General features: G+C 38.2%; 1 long non-coding RNA gene across 1 annotated transcript in view; it reads left to right on the top strand.

The window, feature by feature from the left end:
- Positions 1-18,362, top strand: part of LOC148185004 (uncharacterized) — a 46,574-nt gene extending 28,212 nt beyond the window's left edge. Inside the window, exon 5 of the long non-coding RNA XR_015773972.1 lies at positions 17,985-18,362. This is a non-coding gene — a long non-coding RNA (uncharacterized LOC148185004). The remainder of the gene's footprint in view (positions 1-17,984) is intronic.
- The last annotated feature ends 1,192 nt before the right edge of the window (positions 18,363-19,554 follow it).

Genomic DNA, 19,554 nt, shown 5'->3' with positions numbered 1-19,554 from the left:
TTTTCATAGAAATATTTTAAAAAAAACAAAAACCTAAAAACCTGTGTAGGAGGTCTTCACTTCCCCATTATACTTGTACCTGAATTTAAACATTATAGTCAGGACCTCAGTGTTCAGATGACTTTCAATATCAATGTATAACATCAGGATCAGGAGATATATTTTTATAAAGGACAAAGGAACAGGCTGTGAAAATCTTTCTACTTCTGTAATAAGGCATTACTGCTCTCCAAATATTTGTCTCTCTGGATTTTTCCTGTGTTATTTGTTGGATTGCAATGATCTAGAGTGAGTTAAAGCTGGATATTACATTTTTTCATGGCAGTGACAAAGCTTTGATGTCCTGGAAGACTTTTTTTTTCTTTTTTTTTTTTCTTTTCTTTTGCCTTTGGATTAGGTTTTATTGCACTTAAGTATTGTGCAGGAATAACTGAAGGTAATGCCACTGACAGAACTGCGCCAGCAAGATCTGTAAATCAAACCAGAATTTGTACACTGTCTGATATCTCTCTTGTAAACATCAACTCTGACCCTTAATTTCAAAGAAGGGGTAGTAGGGATATTTTTGTGCAAATGCAGATGTGAGTGGCTTTCACATTCTCAGGCAGCCTGAAAGGAAGCTACACTAATGAGAACAAGATTTCTAAACTGAGATGCAGCCTCTGCCTGCAGTAGAAGTTGTTGCCAGTGGGTTTTCTTTTAAGCTTTCTCTTGTTAGTCTCATGGAGCAAACACAGCTATTTCTGGGAATGCTCTGCAGGACAACTTGAAAATAATCTCCATCTCTTTCAGCTGCTGTCCTTAGAGCTAAAGTGCAAGTGCTTCTGCATTAAGGAGCTCTATGCAACTGGAGATTGCTTTGCCAGTCCCTGAAATGCAAATGCCTGGGGGAAATGGAACAGGTGTTCAACTCCACACCGCAGCCAGAGCAAAAGTAGAAAAACACCTTAATTGGTGGACCCAAAGAAATAACAGGAGATCAGGAACCCTAAGCAGAGCAAAGTTTCACGGTTTCTTAGGTGAAGGTGGGTTAGGGATGACTGGTCAATTAAGGTAAAAGAATAAAGGTAAGATGCTCTTGAGAACAAGGATGCTAAGTGAAAATACCTAGAATGCAGGGGAACTAATTTTAACATGAAATTCTACACTGAGCCAGTGTCATTGGAAGAAATCTTGGAACTGTTATCAAAATTACTTTTCCTGAATGATTAAATCTATTTTAAGAAAAGTGAGTGCCTTTTCTAGAAGAGAGAAAACTGCTTGATTTATTAAGTCATGTTCAATGCTAATTTAGCACTGTATTTATAAAAAAGAAAATGTCATCCTGTAGACTATGCCTCTGTTAGATGACCCAATGGCCCAAAATGAGGCAATGTGGGCTTTATGGTCCTGACTTGGAGGTATGAGTAGCCCAGAAAGGTCTTGTCTGTGTTGTCCTGGAAAGGGACAAAAGTGGTTTCTTGCAGAGAATAGGACAAAAAAAATTAGACCACTCCCCCCCCCTTTTTTTTTTTTAATTCTCTTTTCCTTTTTTTTTTTTTTTTTACAAAACCAGAAAAATATACACTTAACACACCTGGAGTGTGTTAGGCAGAAGATGAGAAACGGGAAGAAATTGATGAACAGAAAGAAAAAAAAATCAACACCAATGCAATGAACTGGTGTAGTAGATAGGTCAGCAAAAAGAAAAAGGAAATACAGAGAGCCAGAGCAGATCCAATCTAACCACATGGCTGGACTGAGGCTAGAAGAACATATGTGCTCTGGATGGTGTATACTCAGAGTGACTGAAGTATAAAGGCATTAAATCACTTGTGCAAAGCCAGATCAACGTCAGCACTCAGGAAGACTGTCTCAACCTCAGCAATTTAGGAATCATTCAAGTCAGTGATGATAAAACTTGGCCACTCCTAATGTTCCTGTTGTCTTTGCATCCATTCTCCTATAATAAGATGTCTGTTACATTCTGCTCCCCCCCTCACCTTTTGTCAATTGGACACCCCTTAGCCAGGAGTGTCACCATCCCTCCACTGCATCTTTCACCAGCCATGTTACTGAGTAGGGGAAGATCAAAAGCTATCATGGAAACATGAGATTTTCTGTGCTGGAGGAGCCTAGACAGAGTCCATTAAGATCATATCTAACCTCTGTTGAACACCAATATCAGCATGCACCAAGCATAAGAAATGTTGCTTCATATCATAAAGATGAAGTAAGTGAACCATAGAGGAACCTTTCCCTTAACTCCATTAGTCTGTGATTGCCTTTGCAGGTTCTAAGAGTAATGTTTATTATACACATCAAAAGGTGAGAAGCTTATTTGGTTGATTTTGCAGGTCTGGTTTTTCGAATCCATGTAACTGTAATTTGTGATGATTATCATGTATATAAAAACCATGAAGTTTGTTTTACTTCGAAAAGTACTATCATACACATCATGTGGCAGAGACTCCAAGAGAAGATGCAAATTTTTAATAGGGAGAGATTCTGTGAATAGCAATCTCTGTATATGCCAGGTTTTATGTTTTATTTCTTTGGTTATTTTTTCTGATAGATTAAATAAAACCTCAATTTTTATTGAGGTTTTGACTGTTTATTCTAACAGTCAGAACTTCTCTTTTGTCATTACATCTATTCTTGCTTCCTTAAGATCCATATCCTCTTCCATGTTGTCAGTTATCTTCATTCTCTCAAAATCTGTTTTAGGGGTTAAGGGCATATTTTTCTAAGCTGTTTAGGCTCCTGATTATGCAAATAGATACTTGCCAGGCTTTTCAGAGACATCTTAAATGCTGAGGAGATTAGCAATTGATCTCAATAATACTTCAGCATCCACCTAATTTGTAAATTTAATTGGGTGTCAAATATCTTTGACAGGCTGACCCAAAGTAATCAGAGTCGTGCACAGAAGGCCACAAGTGACATACTTTTTGGACTAGAATATTACAGGATTTAAAATACTATTTTCTATGTCTGTTGCTATTTTCCTTTTCCTCTTCCTCATTCTTTTTGAATTCCATCATTTCTTTCAGCTTTCTGAGGGATTACCTACAGCAGATAAAAATGAAGACACACACATACAGTTCAAACTGTCCATTCCATTGTGCATACACTCCCCATGTGTTGAAGCAACACTTCATAGAATTTTTTGGGTAATAAAAGATCTTTAAATATCATCCAGTCCAACCACCTTGACATGGGTAAGGACACTCTTCCATAGATCAGGTTGCTTAAAGCCCCATTACACTTTCCTTTGAAATCTTCCAGTGATGGGCTATTCACAACTTGGGAAACCTCTTCCAGTGTCTCACTATCCCCCTTTTTGTCCTTTCTTATGTCCAGTCTGAATCTACCACCTTTCAGTTTAAAACCCCTGACCCTCCTCCTCTATAGGACCTTGTAAAAAGTCTCTTTTGGTCTTTCTTACCAGCCCAGTTTAAGTCTTGAAAGGCTGCAATAAAGTCTCCCTGGAGCCTTCCTTTCTCCAAGCTGAATAACCCCAACTCTTTCAGCCTGTCTTCATAGGAAAGCAGCTTTAGCCCTCTCATAGTTTTGCATTCTCTGCAGATGCTCCAACAGTTCCATGCATTTCTTGAGCTGGATGCAGTGCTCCAGCTGGGGTCTCATGAGAACAGAGGGGGAGAATCACCTCCCTCAACCTGTTGTCACACTTGTTTTTATGCAACTCAAGGTATTATTGGTTTTCTGCCTACAACTGCACATTGTCAGTTTATGTCCAAGCTTTAATCTACTAAAATCCTTTTCCAACCTCTCTATCCAATCATGACCCAGCCCGAACTGGAGCTGATGATTCCCCTGACCCAGGTGCACGATCTTGCCTTTAGGTTTTTTGAACTTTATGGGGGTCATATGAGCCAAATCTTTTAAAGTACTTCTGAGTGCCACCCCTTCCTTCAAACCAATCACTGTACCCCTCAGTGTGGTGTTATCAGCAAAGTTTCTGAGGCTGCACTCAGTCCCACTGTCAGTGTTGTTTGATTTGAAATGTTGTAATATTAGACTGCACTGGTCCTAATTCAGTCCCTTGGGTGGTAACATCACTTCTCACTGGTTTCCACTTGGACACTGAGCTATTGGCCGCAACTGTTTGAATGCAGCCACTCCAACAATTCCTTATTTACCAAATAGTCAAATCCTGAAATCTTTGTTTCTCCAATTTAGCAGAAATAATGATTTGGGGAGCTGTATCAAAGGCCTTATAAAATTCCAGGCAGATGACATCCACAACTCTTCCCTTGTCTACCAATACAGTCATAGAAGGCTACTAGCTTAGTATAAGGCACAATTTGTCCATGGTGAAGTCATGCTTGCCGTCTCTAATCACGTCCCTGTCTTCCATGTGTTTCAAAATTTCTTCCAGTGGGATCTGTTCCATGATCTTCTGTCTGCACAGCTGACGTCCATAACTCCAGCTGAGCTTGTTTTCTTTGAATTTCTTCAGTAGACAAATGAGTAAGACCCTATAATCCAGACATAAAAAACACAGTGAAGACTTCAGAGTTCTCTTAGGTGGTGAAGGTACATCTGATCTGTTGCTTTCTATCTTTGCTGAGGAAACTGACAGTACTGAATTTAATTGGCTGGGGTACTTTATGTTGCTTGCCAGAGATATCTGCAGGAGTTACATCACACATCAATGGAAAGCAGCCTAGTTTTCTTCCTCCAAACCCCTTAGGTACAGTGAAATAATATATTTCAAGATGAAAGAAGGATTTTCACTGGGGTCATCTTTGCTTTTTGAAAGTTTAGTGGAGATTTGGAAAGGACCAGCAGGTTAACCTCATCCTCAGCAGGAGAAACTGAAAATGGTAGAGGTTTTGTTTGTTTGGTTTGGTATTCTTTTTTTCCTTACCCTACTACAGAGAGGATTATTTGATCATTATGAAAACCGTTTGCATATTTATAATTATCTTGTTCAGGGTTTTTTTGCTCTCCTACTGACACAGATCCATGAATTTATCAGCAACTATTTGTTGGAAGATTAGCAGGGAGCACTGCTCCCAGTTCAGCAAAACCACCTGGAGGTGCGACCGACATGCACCTGCCTCATGCTTGGAACAAAAATATCAGACTGACCATTTACAAGATTGCTATAACCAAGAAATATCGTGATCAGCCCCTATTCAGAGCTGTGGCTCACTGCAGGATGACTCATGGGCAGCTGTATATTCTTTACTTGTGTTTTGATTGAATGCTGGGGTGGGGGAAAGGAGGGGAAAACTCAGAGCAAACACAATCATGATGAGGTCAAACACCCGCATTCGCCACATTTGGGAATAATTATCTGATCGTTTAGGACGTTACATAAGTTTTTCGTGGAATTCATACTTCATTGATCTCCTGGAGGATTCCGGGCCGGCTGGCGAGCCGGGCGGTGGCAGCGCAGGGGCGATCCCCTCACAGCGGAGTGGGCCCGAAGCGCGGCCCCGGGCCCGGCCCCGCTCCCCCGGGCCGGCCATTACCAGGACACCGGCAGGAGGCACCCGGGCTCCTTTCAGAGCCACTGCTCCCTCTCTTCTGTCACGGGGGCCGTGACCTCCCCGCTCGCGGAGACCAGGAGCCACCCCTGCCCTAAAATCTTGGGAAAAACCTTCCACAGATGGAACGGAGGAAGTGGGGGAGCTTCCCCCCCGTCCCCTGCAAGGGCGGGAGCTCGGCTGTTCTCGGCCGCTCCACGAAACCTGTAGGAATGGGGATCTGTTCCTCTTTTCCCTCCAGCCTGTAGGAATGGGGATCTGTTCCTCTTTTCCCTCCAGCCTGTAGGAATGGGGATCTGTTCCTCTTTTCCCTCCAGCCTGTAGGAATGGGGATCTGTTCCTCTCCTCCCAACCTGCAGGAATGGGGATCTGTTCCTCTTTTCCCTCCAACCTGCAGGAATGGGAATCTGTCCCTCTTTTCCCTCCAACCTGTAGGGATGGGAATCTGTTCCTCTTTTCCCTCCAACCTGCAGGAATGGGAATCTGTCCCTCTTTTCCCTCCAACCTGTAGGGATGGGGATCTGTTCCTCTTTTCCCTCCAACCTGTAGGGATGGGGATCTGATCCTCTCCTGCCACCCTGTAGCAAGTGCGGGTCCTTTCCCTGCCTCCCACCAAGCAGCCCGCCAGGCCTCTCCGTACCCAGGCATCCAAATAGATATGTGAAGAATAAAGAGACCATATACAACAGAGAACATACAAAAGCAAAAAAGGCAAAACTTAACAGCATCACTATAAACCACGTCATTTCTCCATTCCTCGTTGTGCGAACTGGCTTGAAAATTAACTAAGATCTCCTGAGTCTTCAAGAGCTTTTTCGTCTTTTCCCTGTGGTTTTGTAGTTTTGCTTTTTATTTTTTATTTTCATGTTTTAAAAAAAAAAATAATTGGTCATAAATATTTTGACTGGAGATAAAAATATGTATAACAGCTGTTTTCCCAGCTGAAAGCAGTAAACTATATCTTGTTCTAGGTCTTATGGTGCAACTGGTTTAATACAGAAGATGGAAGGGTGAACAATATCATAAGTTTTGAACTCTTGGAGAAATAAAAATAGAATGGAAAATTAGGTGCTAAACAAGAGGGGTTCCTGTTGGCTAAATAAAGCAAGAGCAGTATAGCAAGCACCATGTGCAGGAGTAAATGGGAAGATTATATGCCATATTATTCCAGTGTTAAGGCAAAAGACCCCAAAAATTCAGAATGACTAAAGAAAGGTGTTCCAGAAGCTCATGGTAACTTTGGATCCTAAAAATATTCCTCACAAATAGAAGAATATTCATGGGAAATTGTCTTCTGTCTTGGGAAATGTGATCATAAACTGCTGCAGTAAGGGGATATGGTTTCTTCCTCTGTCCTGTGGCTAATGACAGGAATATCTGAAAAGTTCACTGAATTGCATAATACTGTCATTCAGTATTATTAAACTCTACAATCATTTTAAAGACAAGACTGTAACAGGTTCATTATATTAGGAGTTTCTAATTGAGTGGAAGAAATGTATTTGTACTTGAAAAGGTTGCAGAATTTGATTTTTGAATTAATGGAAGAAGCTGCTACCTGCTTTGAAGTGCTTGATCTTTTCTGTACACTGCAAAATTCAGCTGGAATAAGGCCACCACAGTATTTACAAATCTTGAAAAATAATATCTTCATTGGCAACAACCACTGAGGATGACTTTGGGAGTATGATTCTGGTTTCATTTGGGAACATCTGTCCTTTAATTACTGTAAAATATCTGCAGATAGATCAGGGAGATTATGTAGAAATGTGTGACTTCTGGAAAAGTCATCTTTCAGCTACATTGGAAGTCTCAAATTTTCTAGGATGTTAACTGATGTTAACATTTTATTCTTATTATAACACCTCCATACACTGAATAAGTAAAACTTTAGGCTAATTAGCTAGAGTAAAAAAAGAAAACTGTTATTTCAATCTAATCATCAATTTACAGCTCAACTAGTACATGTTGGTTTTTTTTTTATAGAAGGACACAGGCTAACCATTTCCCTCCCTATTTATAAATACAGCAAAAAAACCCCAAAGATACTCAAGATGAAAGTTGTATTAGCATTTTTTACCTCAATTTTTCTGTAGACTGCTCTAAAACAAAACAAAACAAAAAAAATGACACAACTTTAATTAGTACATTTATGCAGATAACAAACCTGTCTTCTTTCAGGAGATGATACAAATGACCTTTTCCTCTAATCTTTGTCTCCTTCTCACAGTATGATAAACTGTTTATTTATTTTGTACTAGGAAAAAAAGGACGATAGATCCAACTAAGGAAACAGATTCATGTTAGGGCAAAAAGAAGCTCAGGAAGTAATTTCTTCCTTGCATTCCTGTGAGCCAGTATTGAAATTATACTCCTAAAACCTCACTTTCAAAGCTATGACTAAAATCTTTGATTACAGTACCCTCTTCTATCAGGAAATTATTTCATTTTTCACATTTCCATTTCCGTGCAGTCAAGCAGGACTACTTATATCTTCCTTCCTGAATTAAGTGTCTTGAAGGTCCCAGGTTAAGGTCCTGTTATATGAACACCATTAGAATTTTGCACTGTGATGAGCTGATTCAAATCACTCCAGTATTCTCCATTCCACCTTTTCTAAGGCGTGCTTAAAACCACAAAAAATTTGCATGAGCAGTTATGCCAATTGATAGTCTGGAAAAAAATGATGTCCATAATTTCTTTAGAGAGTTGAGGGCTCTTTTTTCAGCTCTGTATTCCTGTGAAGCTAGGTGCAAGAATTATTTTTTTTTATTCGTTTATTTATTTATTTTTAATAATATCTCTTTTTTAACTGATAAATACAGCTGTTTCAGCTTAGGGCAAAAATGTTTAAAAAGGTGAAATGGGATCTGGTGTTGTGACTAAAAGCAATTCCACCTTTACTTTCCTTAAATACCCCTTGAAATTCAAACGTATTTAAGTAGAAAAACTGCCATGCCATGAAAAGAAGGCATGATAATCACAAAACTCTGCACCTTTTATTAAAGGGCCTATATTGACTAGTTATGGCTTGTAAATTGAATGATCACAAAACATTGAAACACTGTTTCCTGATACTGACTGGGTTATTAATACATTTTGCTTACTCTTCAATGTAAGAGTATGAACTCTTCAAAGAGAATCTCCAGGGTAAGGAGAGGACAAGAACAATTTCTTCCCTATAAGTAATAGTTATTAAGTAGTAAAAAAAGGAAGGACTGTCAGCATCACTGTGGTTCCCTCATAATAGCTGTTAAATTTATTTTGAAATCATAGTTCATATTCATGTCCTGCATTTACTGCCTTGTGGTTAATTTTTGATCTTACATATATGGAAACAAAAGATTATTACCTGCCTTTTTTATTGTTCTTTTTTTGTTATTACCATTGTGATTTGCATGGACTTTGGCAAAAGGGAAAACCTTCTCCCTGTGTTCTTACTTCTGCAGAGAGGAGGCTGGGGAGAAAACAGGAGAACAGAGTGAAATGGTGCAAAGAATAGGTGGTTTAGTGGTTGGAATGGCTCTCGATACTGACACAGGGGAATGTTTTCCTCTGGCTGTCCGTGCTTTGCACCTTCAAAGCTGAAGAAATGCATAAAAATTACCTAAATGGATTAGATCAGTATTTGGGTTTTTAGGGTGGTTAGTAAGAATGCTAAGACACAGTTGAAGATAACTGGAGCAGTCATTTTCTCTATTCTTTGAATTTCCAGACAAGTTCAACCCCCTATTTAGTGAGTATAATAAACAGAAAAATTGTGGGGCTTTTTCACATGAGCTTTTCATGGCCCCTTTAAGGGTTTTCTTATGGTCCTGAGGAGTTTGTACATCCTTACAGAGTTGGCAAAATAATTAGCCCACAGGGGGAATAGTTTCACTAGAGAAGACATGGAAATTGAGGTTCATCGTAGATTTTTGCTAGGGTTTTTGTTTGTTTGGTTTTTTTCTCCAGCATACATTGTCAGTTCCAAGCACTTCCTCTCCTAGATTTTAATCCCAGCTGTCTGCCTTCCTCTCTGGCTTCTGTGGCATGATTCCATCAATCTCACATTGCCTCATCTTTGTTTTAGAACTGTCCAGTTATTAAAAACAAGAAAAAAAAAATTAGTCTTCATGTTACCATCTTTTCATATACTCAATAAAAGAAGAGCAGGCTTTTAAGGCAAAATTGCTTCCATGCCTTAATTTTTTTTACTTTTACAGGCATTTATATTTTCACTTCCTGTTAGTCCTTCTCACATGTGCTAAAAAAAATCAACAAAACCAACAAACAAACAACAAGAGCAAAAAAACCCACCCAACCAAACAAACAAAAAGCCACTTCTAAATGTTTGGTAGAAGTTTTCTGCGTACATCATGAATTCGTAGGTCAGATCTCTGGATCACTATGTTTGTAGTTATCAGTGATTTCAGTTACATGTTGCTCAATGACACAACTATTTATTTATTTGTTTATTTGTTTGTTTAAAATAGTCCATGTCATCTGCTACAATGTTCACCCTTGTATTTGACAATGTTCCCTCTTCCATGGGGAAAATCCCATCTCTGGGTTGCCAAACCCTTCGATCTCACCTTGATGATTTGCTAACAAATGGCACATTGAAGCAGCCCTGCTGAAGTGGTGCAGCCCTCCAGAGCCCCTAAATACCTTTATGTGATGCATTAAATGTAGCTCAGCCTCCCCTTGACCCAGAGTTCAGCTCTGCCTCCCTGTCTGGGATCAGGCTCTCCACAGGGAAGATGGCCTGGGAGCTGACCTTGGCATGGCAGACACTGCTGAGGTGACAGCAATCTTTTATCCTTACCAATTTAGATTCCTTGTGGTCATGGGGAATTCTCATGCAGGAGATGAAAGGAAAAGCTGTAATTTTCCATTCACAGCCAGGGCCTTTCCCCACTCCTGTGCCATTTTATGGGTGACGTCCGTGGGCTCAGGGGCAGATTCTGTCCAGGTAGCCTGGGGTTTGTTCAAAGCAGAGCACATCTAACATGCCCCTGTTTCCTTACAACCTCAGTCAAACCCCCACATTTTTCCATCTACTTCTATCTAAGATACATTATAAGATGGATGCTATCGAAGGTTTCCAGCTGCAGAGTTTTTACCAGATGCTTTGTTTTGGTTTGGTACCAATTCCCTCTGTATTGATGCAGAGCTTCAGGTGAATACTTGTTTCTCTTCTGCATGCTCCTTTCTTTGAATGGATCATGGTCCTAGTCTACACCATATGAATTATGATGTAATATTGTTAAGCCTTGATACTGGAAGCTTGCATTATATGAAAAGTCAGGATATTTCTTTGTATTTGTACTTAAATACTCTTAACAATATTCATCTTTACTCTGCTGCAAAAGTAATAGTGCTTTGTTAAAATTTGAGGTCAACAAAAGTGTTTTAAAATAAAAGGGATTTGAAAAAGCATATGTTACTGATGTTTGGAGGAATCTTCCTGTGAAGTTGTTTTTATTTTTATTTTTATTCTAATAGCCTTCATATAAACCTTTTCTTTAAGCCTCATATTAAAAAAAAAAAAAATAAGACTTGTTCTTAGGACTTAAGTTGTGTGAAAATCAAACCAAACCTTCTGTTAAAATCTATTTTATTGGGCTAAAGAGAGAAACATTGAATGAAAGGGCTTATCTTTAGCCTTGGTAGCAAGCTGTACAGTGTTGTGTTGGGCTGTTGTTTCTCTCCCCAGCACACCTGAGCAGGAGGGTAAACCCCTGGCTGTGAGGCAAAGGAGACAATTCCTACCCTGAGCAAGTGTTCATTCATTCTGTCCCTACACTGCCCCTACTCCCTCACTACAAGGAAGGCATTGAGGGACTGGAGCATATCCAGGGAAGGGAACAGAGCTGAGGAAGGTCTGGAGCAAAAGTCTGATGAGGAGCTGCTGAGAGAGCTGAGGGGGCTCAGCCTGGAGAAAGGGAGGCTTAGGAGAAAAATTTTCACCCTCTACAGCTCCCTGAGAGGAGGGTGAAACAAGACAGATTATCAGGATTCCTTTTCATGATTTCTGTGTGTCCTCAGTGTGCTTCAACAGCAGCGTTTCCCACAGTCATTTGGAGATACTTCTTCAAATCTCAGCTGGCATCAGAAGAAGCAGAGAAAGGGGAACAGATTTCAAAAGCACAACTTCTGTACCTAAAATCCTTTTGTTCCAGTTCTAGAATAGATGAAGTGAAGCCTAGAACAGATCATCATCTATTTATATCCTCAGCTTTAAATATCACACTATCTCTTGATAAACTGTTTTTTCATATTTGAGAAAAAGTAAAGATGCTTCATTTTTTTGGGTGCAGGATTTTTATTTTGGTTTTGGTTATTTTTGTTTTTGTTGGGTTTCTTTGTTGTTGTTTTTGTGGGTTTTTTGTTTTTGTTTTTTGTGAAACTCTCTGACTCCCAAAGCTCAATAAGATCTTGAACAGAGTGGCCTTTAGGACCCAGACAGTATCTAAGATAAAGAAAGATGCCAGTGACTTTTTGCCACTTGCTCTTAAGTTTTCATTGTCTTTCTCAGTATTTTCTTGAAGTTTCTAAAACAAGGACCTAAAACTGCTGCTAACACCTCCAGTCAATTCACTCTGATCTTGTAATCAAACAAGGCTGCAGAGAATCTGCCAGGCAATTTTTCTGTAAAATGTTTGAACCTTGCAGGCATATTTCTAGTGCCAAAAATCATTACAGAATTGAAAACCTCTTAGTCAGGTACAATCAAGTGTGAATCTTGGTCTCTGGGTATATAAATTTTTACATTTAAGGCATGTTAGTGTTAACAACTTGACAGCTTGTCTGAAACAATTAATTTTTTAAACCAAAGAATCTCTCCTGTCATAACTTTTTACCATTATCATAGAAGTGTTTGAGTACAGCCTGACAGCAAGCCATCCATTTTCTTTAAAGTAAATGGCACGATGATGATGATGATGATGATGATGATGATGATGGTGATTACAATTATATTATTCACTCGGAGGAACAGGCACCAAAATTTTGACTAACTTCTGAGAGATTTACACTTCCTTTTACTTACCTTTCCTTTATTTATTTCTAGTAGCAATATGTTTAAAAATTCTTTTTCTACACTTTAGTATTTTCCTGTTGAAAAAATTCTGCTGACACTTTGTATGTGTGCAATCAATGTGCACATATTTATTGCAAATTTAACAGGTAATCAACACTTTTCTAGAATGAAATTGGGCCATCTTGCTAAAAACTTTTCCCTTCACTCTCTGGTTGCATATCGATAATAATAATAAATAACTCTGGAGCTTTTGTCAGGTAGCCATTTGCAACATTTGCTATTCTAGAAATGAGAATGACAATTTGAGGCCCTATCAGCTGGCTGAACATCTGTTTGAATCTTAAAGGGAAATGATAGAAATAAGTAGAGATAAAATCAATTTTCATTAATTATATAAGATTTCACTTTATTTTAGTTGTTTCTTTTTTTCCAGTAAGGCTGTTTAAGTAATATTTTGTGAAATTAGCCGACTTTATAGTTCAAATTTACTACAGATTCATGTCAAGAAGTTCACAGAAACTTGGGCTTTAAAGTGTGGGTTTTTTCTGAATTTATTTTGTTCTTTGTAGGCTTGCCATGATACCACTGCCTCCTTTTGCTTGAATGTTGTCTTCTATGGATTTTGACATGGTAATCTTTTGAATAATTGATAAATTTATTAAGAAATGAGGTTGGGCCCATCAAACCACTCCTGATAAAAACCTTTATCTAGCTAAAAAAACTCAGTAAGTTCCACAAATACCAAATACATTTTTTTAACTTCATCATTTGAAGACCCTTTTGTTTTTGAATTTAACAAATTGTTTAAGATTAAATACCTAAAGAAAAAAATTTAATTAAACTAGACCTGGACAGCATTTAGTTCTTTCACTTTCCTAAGAAAGCTGTTTCTCATTCTGTTTTACTCCCATCATCTTATTTTTAACGCAGATTTACCAAACATTTTTAACCTAAATTCAGAGGTCACTAGATATACTGTAAGACAACATCCCACTAAAAGTGGATAATTAATGACACTGAGTTACTAGATTAAAAGTGGTTGGAGAACAGAGATGCTGATTCTGTGTATTCCAGTGCCACTGCCCCAATCTACAACTGTTTTCTGTGAACATCTTTGTACCCATTTCTGTAAAGTCCATTCAGTTCCTTTTTCCCTTTGCCAATTTACTCCATGTTGCAACCCTAAAGCCTTTTTCTGACTGTCCCCATTCCTCAGTCTTCCTTTCATATGTGTATTGACAGTCCTTTGGGCTGTTCTTGCTTCCTTCGAAATCTGGCTTGAGAGGAGGGAGCAGCTTGAATTGATGAAGTGTTCACATCCCTTTTTTTTGGCTGCATTGACTTTCAGTCATATTAAATTAATTGACATCTGTGTATTCTCAGTGCCTCTGACACACAAAACTCTTTTAGGGTGCCCAATATGCAGTGATTGGACTTCTTTTGTGGGCATTGTGGTCAGAATTTTCTTTCATGACTGACTTAACTAAAAGTTACATAGGGCTTTGGTGGCAAACACAAGCTAAGAGCTTCTTTCTGGGTGTTTTCCTCCTCTGTCACTCTGTCTCTTACTGATGGCTGTAACTGTTGGTTGAGGATGATTTCAGTGGCCTTGAGATCAGCAAAATTTATCTCTGACAGCACTGAGATGTGAATTATTATTGATGTTGAGGCAGTCTGTGAGTTTGTGGGGAGCTTATTTCAGGGTTTCACCACTGTAACAATGAAAGAGTTGTCAGACAATATGATTTCTGCTGCATCCTAAATTCTCTAATTGTTTATCATATTAACCTTGGGTGATCTTGCAATCTCCTGTCTGCAACATTAATCAGCTGACATCATCCTGTGTTCTGAAAGGACATTATCAAATCCAAAGACCAGAATACATCTCCAATGAGAAGGAAAGAGGGGCTTGGTGACCTGAGAAAGGAGATTAAAAAGACCTTTACTTTTTATTTTTGCCATATAACCTCAGATGAGTCACTCCCATCTTTGGATTGTTCTGTCTTTTGTCTGATGGAGAATTGTCTGAGCTGCACTGCTTGCTGCTTGGCTGTGGCTGTGGCTGCTCCTGGACTTACCACTGCAAAAAACCAGGAGCTTGCCCAGGCTGGGTCCATTCCAGGTCCAAGTTATCATCAGAAGGCACCTGCTGTTCTGCAGACAGGCAGACACTCAAATTACACTACAGACCTAAACAATGTCCAGGTCATCTCCAGTGTATTTTAAGAATTATTGTTAGCCAACAACTAATCCTAAATGATTTTCAGTGTGAGGATTAAAACAAACAAACAAACAAAAAAAAGTGTTGCTCAAAGGTTTAAGGAATTTTAGTTTGGGCAATTTAGGCTGTAATTTTTATTGTTAGGTGGAGGGTTTTTGGGTTTTTTTGTTTGCTTTGCTTTTTTTTTTTCTTTGTTTGTTTATTTGTTTTGTGTGTGGTTTGGGTTCCTTTCCCTCTCACCCCCAGCTGAAAATTGTCACAGTTGTAATGTGAGCTCATACTTGATGGGAAGAAAGGTTGAAGTTCAGTGAAGTCTGGCTAATGAAATACTTTTGTCATGGACAGTTCTGCAGCATTATAAACATGTAAAAGGGAAAATTGCACAAGCATTGTACTTATGATTTGCAAATTATTTATGTAATACTCAAAGTAATATTTCAGTAGTCCTCACTTGGTAAATGAACTGGTTTTTTTGTGGGATGAACTTCATGAAAGGTGAAGCAGATGTAAACCTGCACAGAGATCAATTATTTGATTTCATCTGCAAATACAACACCTTTCATAAATGGTTTGAATTCATTGGATCCCTGGGTTAAACTGATGGATGTTTACCTTGTGTATCAGTAACACAATCTTTCCCAGACAATGATGGATATGATTAAATGGCCTAGGGCTTTATTGGAACCAGACACAAAATATTCCTCCAAATTCTCTTTAGGGGATGAAGCAGTGTGGCTCAGAATATTTGATATAGCCACTGACTGTTACTCAGCACTGCTCTGTCAGGTGCAAAGTGGGTCTTTGTGCTCCCCAAACTGAGCCTGATGCTTTGGATACATCAGGAATGCTGAAACTTGTGCCAAAAATCACTCCTGTGGGCTACATTTGAGGCTTTCTGGAGAGGCTCAGTCCAGGTAATTGTATGCGTGCGCACGGCCCAGGCTTTGTGTAGGGGTTTGGCTGAGTCTGACCTGAGTTTGGGGAATTTGGGACCATCTGCAGCAGGTCTGCAGGGTGTTTGGGATCATCTCAGAGCTATGCTTGAGCTACTCAGCAGTATGAACAGCAAGAAACCCCTAGAAAACCTAAAAAAAAAAAACCCAACCTGAAATCATACCAAAACTGCTGACATAAAAGAATAAATGCAAAAAATCCCTTATGTTGGTTTCAAAATTACCAGTTGATCTGACAATTGGTTTAATTTGGGGTGACTTGAGTGTATTACAGATGCTAATTTATGCTCTGTGCCTGAGCTCAGCACTGTGCCCAGTGAGGGCCCTGCAGCTCAGATTTTGTGCAGCCGTAAGCTCCTCACTGCCTGAGTACAAGAGGACTCGTGCTGTCAGCACCTCCTGAGCAGCTGCTTTTCAAACTGTTTGCTAGGAACGACCTTCAGTCCTTCAAAAACACAAACTCCTGCCCCCTGCTCAGTATCAAACAAAAAAAAAAAAAAAAGAAAAAAAAAGGAAAAGGGAGAAAATAGGAAACCAAGAGAGAAGGTAGAAGACCATGCACATCTTGATGGGAATCTTTTATTTATTTATATTTTTCAATTAATAAATTCCGAACTACTGCTACAGGTCTGAACCTCTATTCAGGCAGAGTGAAGCTGAAAAGATATTCATAAGATAACACTTACTGAGGAAAAAATCTATCATAAAACTATTCAGCTATGTTGATGAGGTGAATGGAACAGTTTTATTCCATTAGCATGCATTCAACAAAGAGAAGTTAATTAGTTTTGAGAACTTCTGATATTTCAGTAAAACTTTGGACTAATTTTCAGTTGGATTTGTTGCCTTCTGGGGATCCTGTCAGTATTTTCAATTAACAGATTTCCCTGCACAAGCTCTTCAAAGAAATAGTGTTAGAAATAGAGGAGGGCAAGGACTGCATTTTTCATTTAATAGGAAATACACATTTCCTTTCTTGTTATAAAAAGCAGCAAAAGAAGAAAACAGTCAAGTTTTGGGCATAAATTAAGTTTAGTAATTCTGAACCAAGTTATACAAATTAATTCTCTGTAGTAGTTTATATATTAGAACTGAAATGGAAAATCACTATTCTACCCCACAGTAAACAGCATTCAAAGACATCTATCTCATTTGTTCCTCTACCAAGCAAGAGTTTCCGTATAACTCTTAAAACATCACAAGAATTATCAGTATTTCTGGGGAAATTCTGCATCCTTTGTTGGTATTTAACTACCTGTAAGAGTATATGTGACCTTCAGGCTTTGCTCTAGTATTAATTAAAAAGATTTTTTTGAAAGATTTTGAAGGCTTTACTGTAGTATGTGTATCCAGAACCAACAGTCCACAGTGAAAAAAATGTGTTTTGTCTTCCTTTGCAGGAGAAAAGTGATGTTCTTTTTAAAATGGTATGTGAGTAATAGATGCTGATGTTCCATTTCAGCATTATACATTGATCTACAGTAAACATGAACTTTGGTCTATTGTATTAAATGATGACACACAAATGCATCAAAGAAATGGATTTTTGTCAGCCAAGTGCCTAATGTAAGGACTGTTGGTGATGTGTAAGGACTGGATGATCCCTGGGTCTGGTACACAGGAATTCTTGGTGCAGAGGAAAAATATGTGTTCAGATTGTTTTTCTTCAGGTTTGCAGTCAGGTAAGAGTACTCAGAAGCTGCAACTGTACTTGCCTGTTTCTGTATTATCTATCCTGCAACACTGAATTATGTCTCAAGAAGAATCTGCTATCTGGATATGACTTTCATTTAATTATTATTTTCCCACCATAAAAAGTCTTGATTTGTTCCCTAGAATCACCTTCTTTATCCTTGTTTCCTCTTCCTCACTGACCATGAGCTTTCCTCAGCTCTAAGAACTGTGAATCTCATGCTCTTTTTTCTTCCTTCATTGATTCACTCTTCTCCAGACAATTATCTCAGCCTTCTCTCATCTTGCCTTCAGGGCTTAAATTTACTAAAGACTTCCTCCCTTTCAACTAAGTGTTTGCAGCAATAAACAAACCAATCATAGCTCCCAGTTTTCTGTACTCTAAAATTAGTGTGTTGGGGCTGATGATTTTTTTCTAACTTCCTTGGTATTTCTATGCAGTCAAAAACATGCTGGCCAGTTCTTCTGCACTTCTTCCATCACATGCACTCTAAATTACATTACTGTAAGTTCTCACTTATCCCTGACTGTGCTTTTGAAGGATTCTAAAATGTACATTTGTAAAGATTTTTACCCATGGTATTGTTTAATTTCAGGTTACGGAAACTAAAGAAAAGTCGAGGAAGGACTGTGTTTTCTATGTGAGATCTGAGCTTCCATAAAACAATTAATTACTGGGCATCTGAAATCATCGTTGGGTTCTTTTGGACACTTCTCAACTCTTCTATTTCAGCCTTTGTCCTCCAGGAGTGAACTGCTCTCAGTTCTTTAGAGAATCTAATGCAGCCAAGCACTACCTTGGAATAAAATATATGGGCTTTCTTCAGAGGAAGGTACAGACAGCTTTTAACATGGGTTCGAGATTTTAAAAAAATAATCTTTTTGCATCATTATTGTGGTTTTGTATAATTTTTTAAACATCCCACATTAATATCATCTCAATCAGTAGAAATAATAGAGCTTGTTTATTTCATTTGGGCTAATGTATTAGAGCTATAATGATTATTTTCATAATTAATGCTAGCTTCTCAATTAAATGTTATGGTTAACAGCAGTAGATTAAGCCACTTTGTATATATTTTATATTCTCTCATCATTTTTGAAGAAAAATCCTGATGTTGACAGGAACAACAATAAAAGAAGGAGTCACACTATGTAACAATTGTTTTACTTTGATCTGCAGATTTGTGTGGTGTGTGGTGGAAGACATCAGTGGATGAATAGATATTAAAAGGAAAAATATTTATAGGATTGTTAGCAAAAGAAATAAACTCCAATATCAGATCAAGCAAAATAATGTAGTTAGTTTGGGGGATTATCATGTGAAATGTCAAATCTGGTATTCCAATAATAGGAATCCTTCAGTTAAAGCAGATCCAAAAGTCTGCAACAAATCTTTTCTGACAGAGTTTTAAACAGATCTTTAATGAAAATTGTCTTGTACAGAACATTTTAATTTTCTGGGACAAATCCCACACACAGAAGCCGGTGCCAGAATCTTGCAGCAGCTTTACTTCAGTTCTGTCATCTTACACTGGTGTGACTCCCTACAAAGGCACAAAGACACCTTTCCCAGGATGCTCTCAGAGAGTGAAACACACAGGATGCAACATCTCCCTTCACACAGCACAGACACTGACATTATGAGTCAAATTCACACTGAAAAAACAAACAAAAAATGAGTATAAGGCACCTACTCCAGTAAAAGTGATGTGCCTTTAATTACATTTTAAATTAAACTGATAATAATTTTTAAAAGGTTACAAATTATCGCTGATAAAAATTATTTCAAATTAAAAGTATTTAAAAAAACCACAAACTTTTGCATTCTATATTAGAACTTGTTGTCAAACAAACTAATGAACAAGAAAAAGAACACAAAAGATTTTTTGCACTAATTCTGCTTGACTATTGGTTGGTCTCAATGATCTAGAAGACTTTAGAAGGAGAAGGGAGAGTAATTTCTATTTCTATGGGGTGATTGGTATAGATTTTTTTTACCTTTTTTTTAATGCTGTATATTATGATAAATAAGCTAGAGTAATTGTCTAATTAATTTCCCTTCTCAATACAGTAATCTCAATACAATATCTATTTCTGTTGAGAACATATCTGTGTTCATAGAGGACAGCCTTGGAATTGTTACTCTATATCTGGGTTTTAAGC

The sequence above is a fragment of the Pseudopodoces humilis genome, chromosome 1, assembly GCF_049639895.1.
Source record: "Pseudopodoces humilis isolate 2021_Gansu_Grassland_sample_001 chromosome 1, ASM4963989v1, whole genome shotgun sequence".
Lineage (NCBI taxonomy): Eukaryota > Metazoa > Chordata > Aves > Passeriformes > Paridae > Pseudopodoces > Pseudopodoces humilis.
This window is presented reverse-complemented; position numbering and strand designations above follow the sequence as displayed.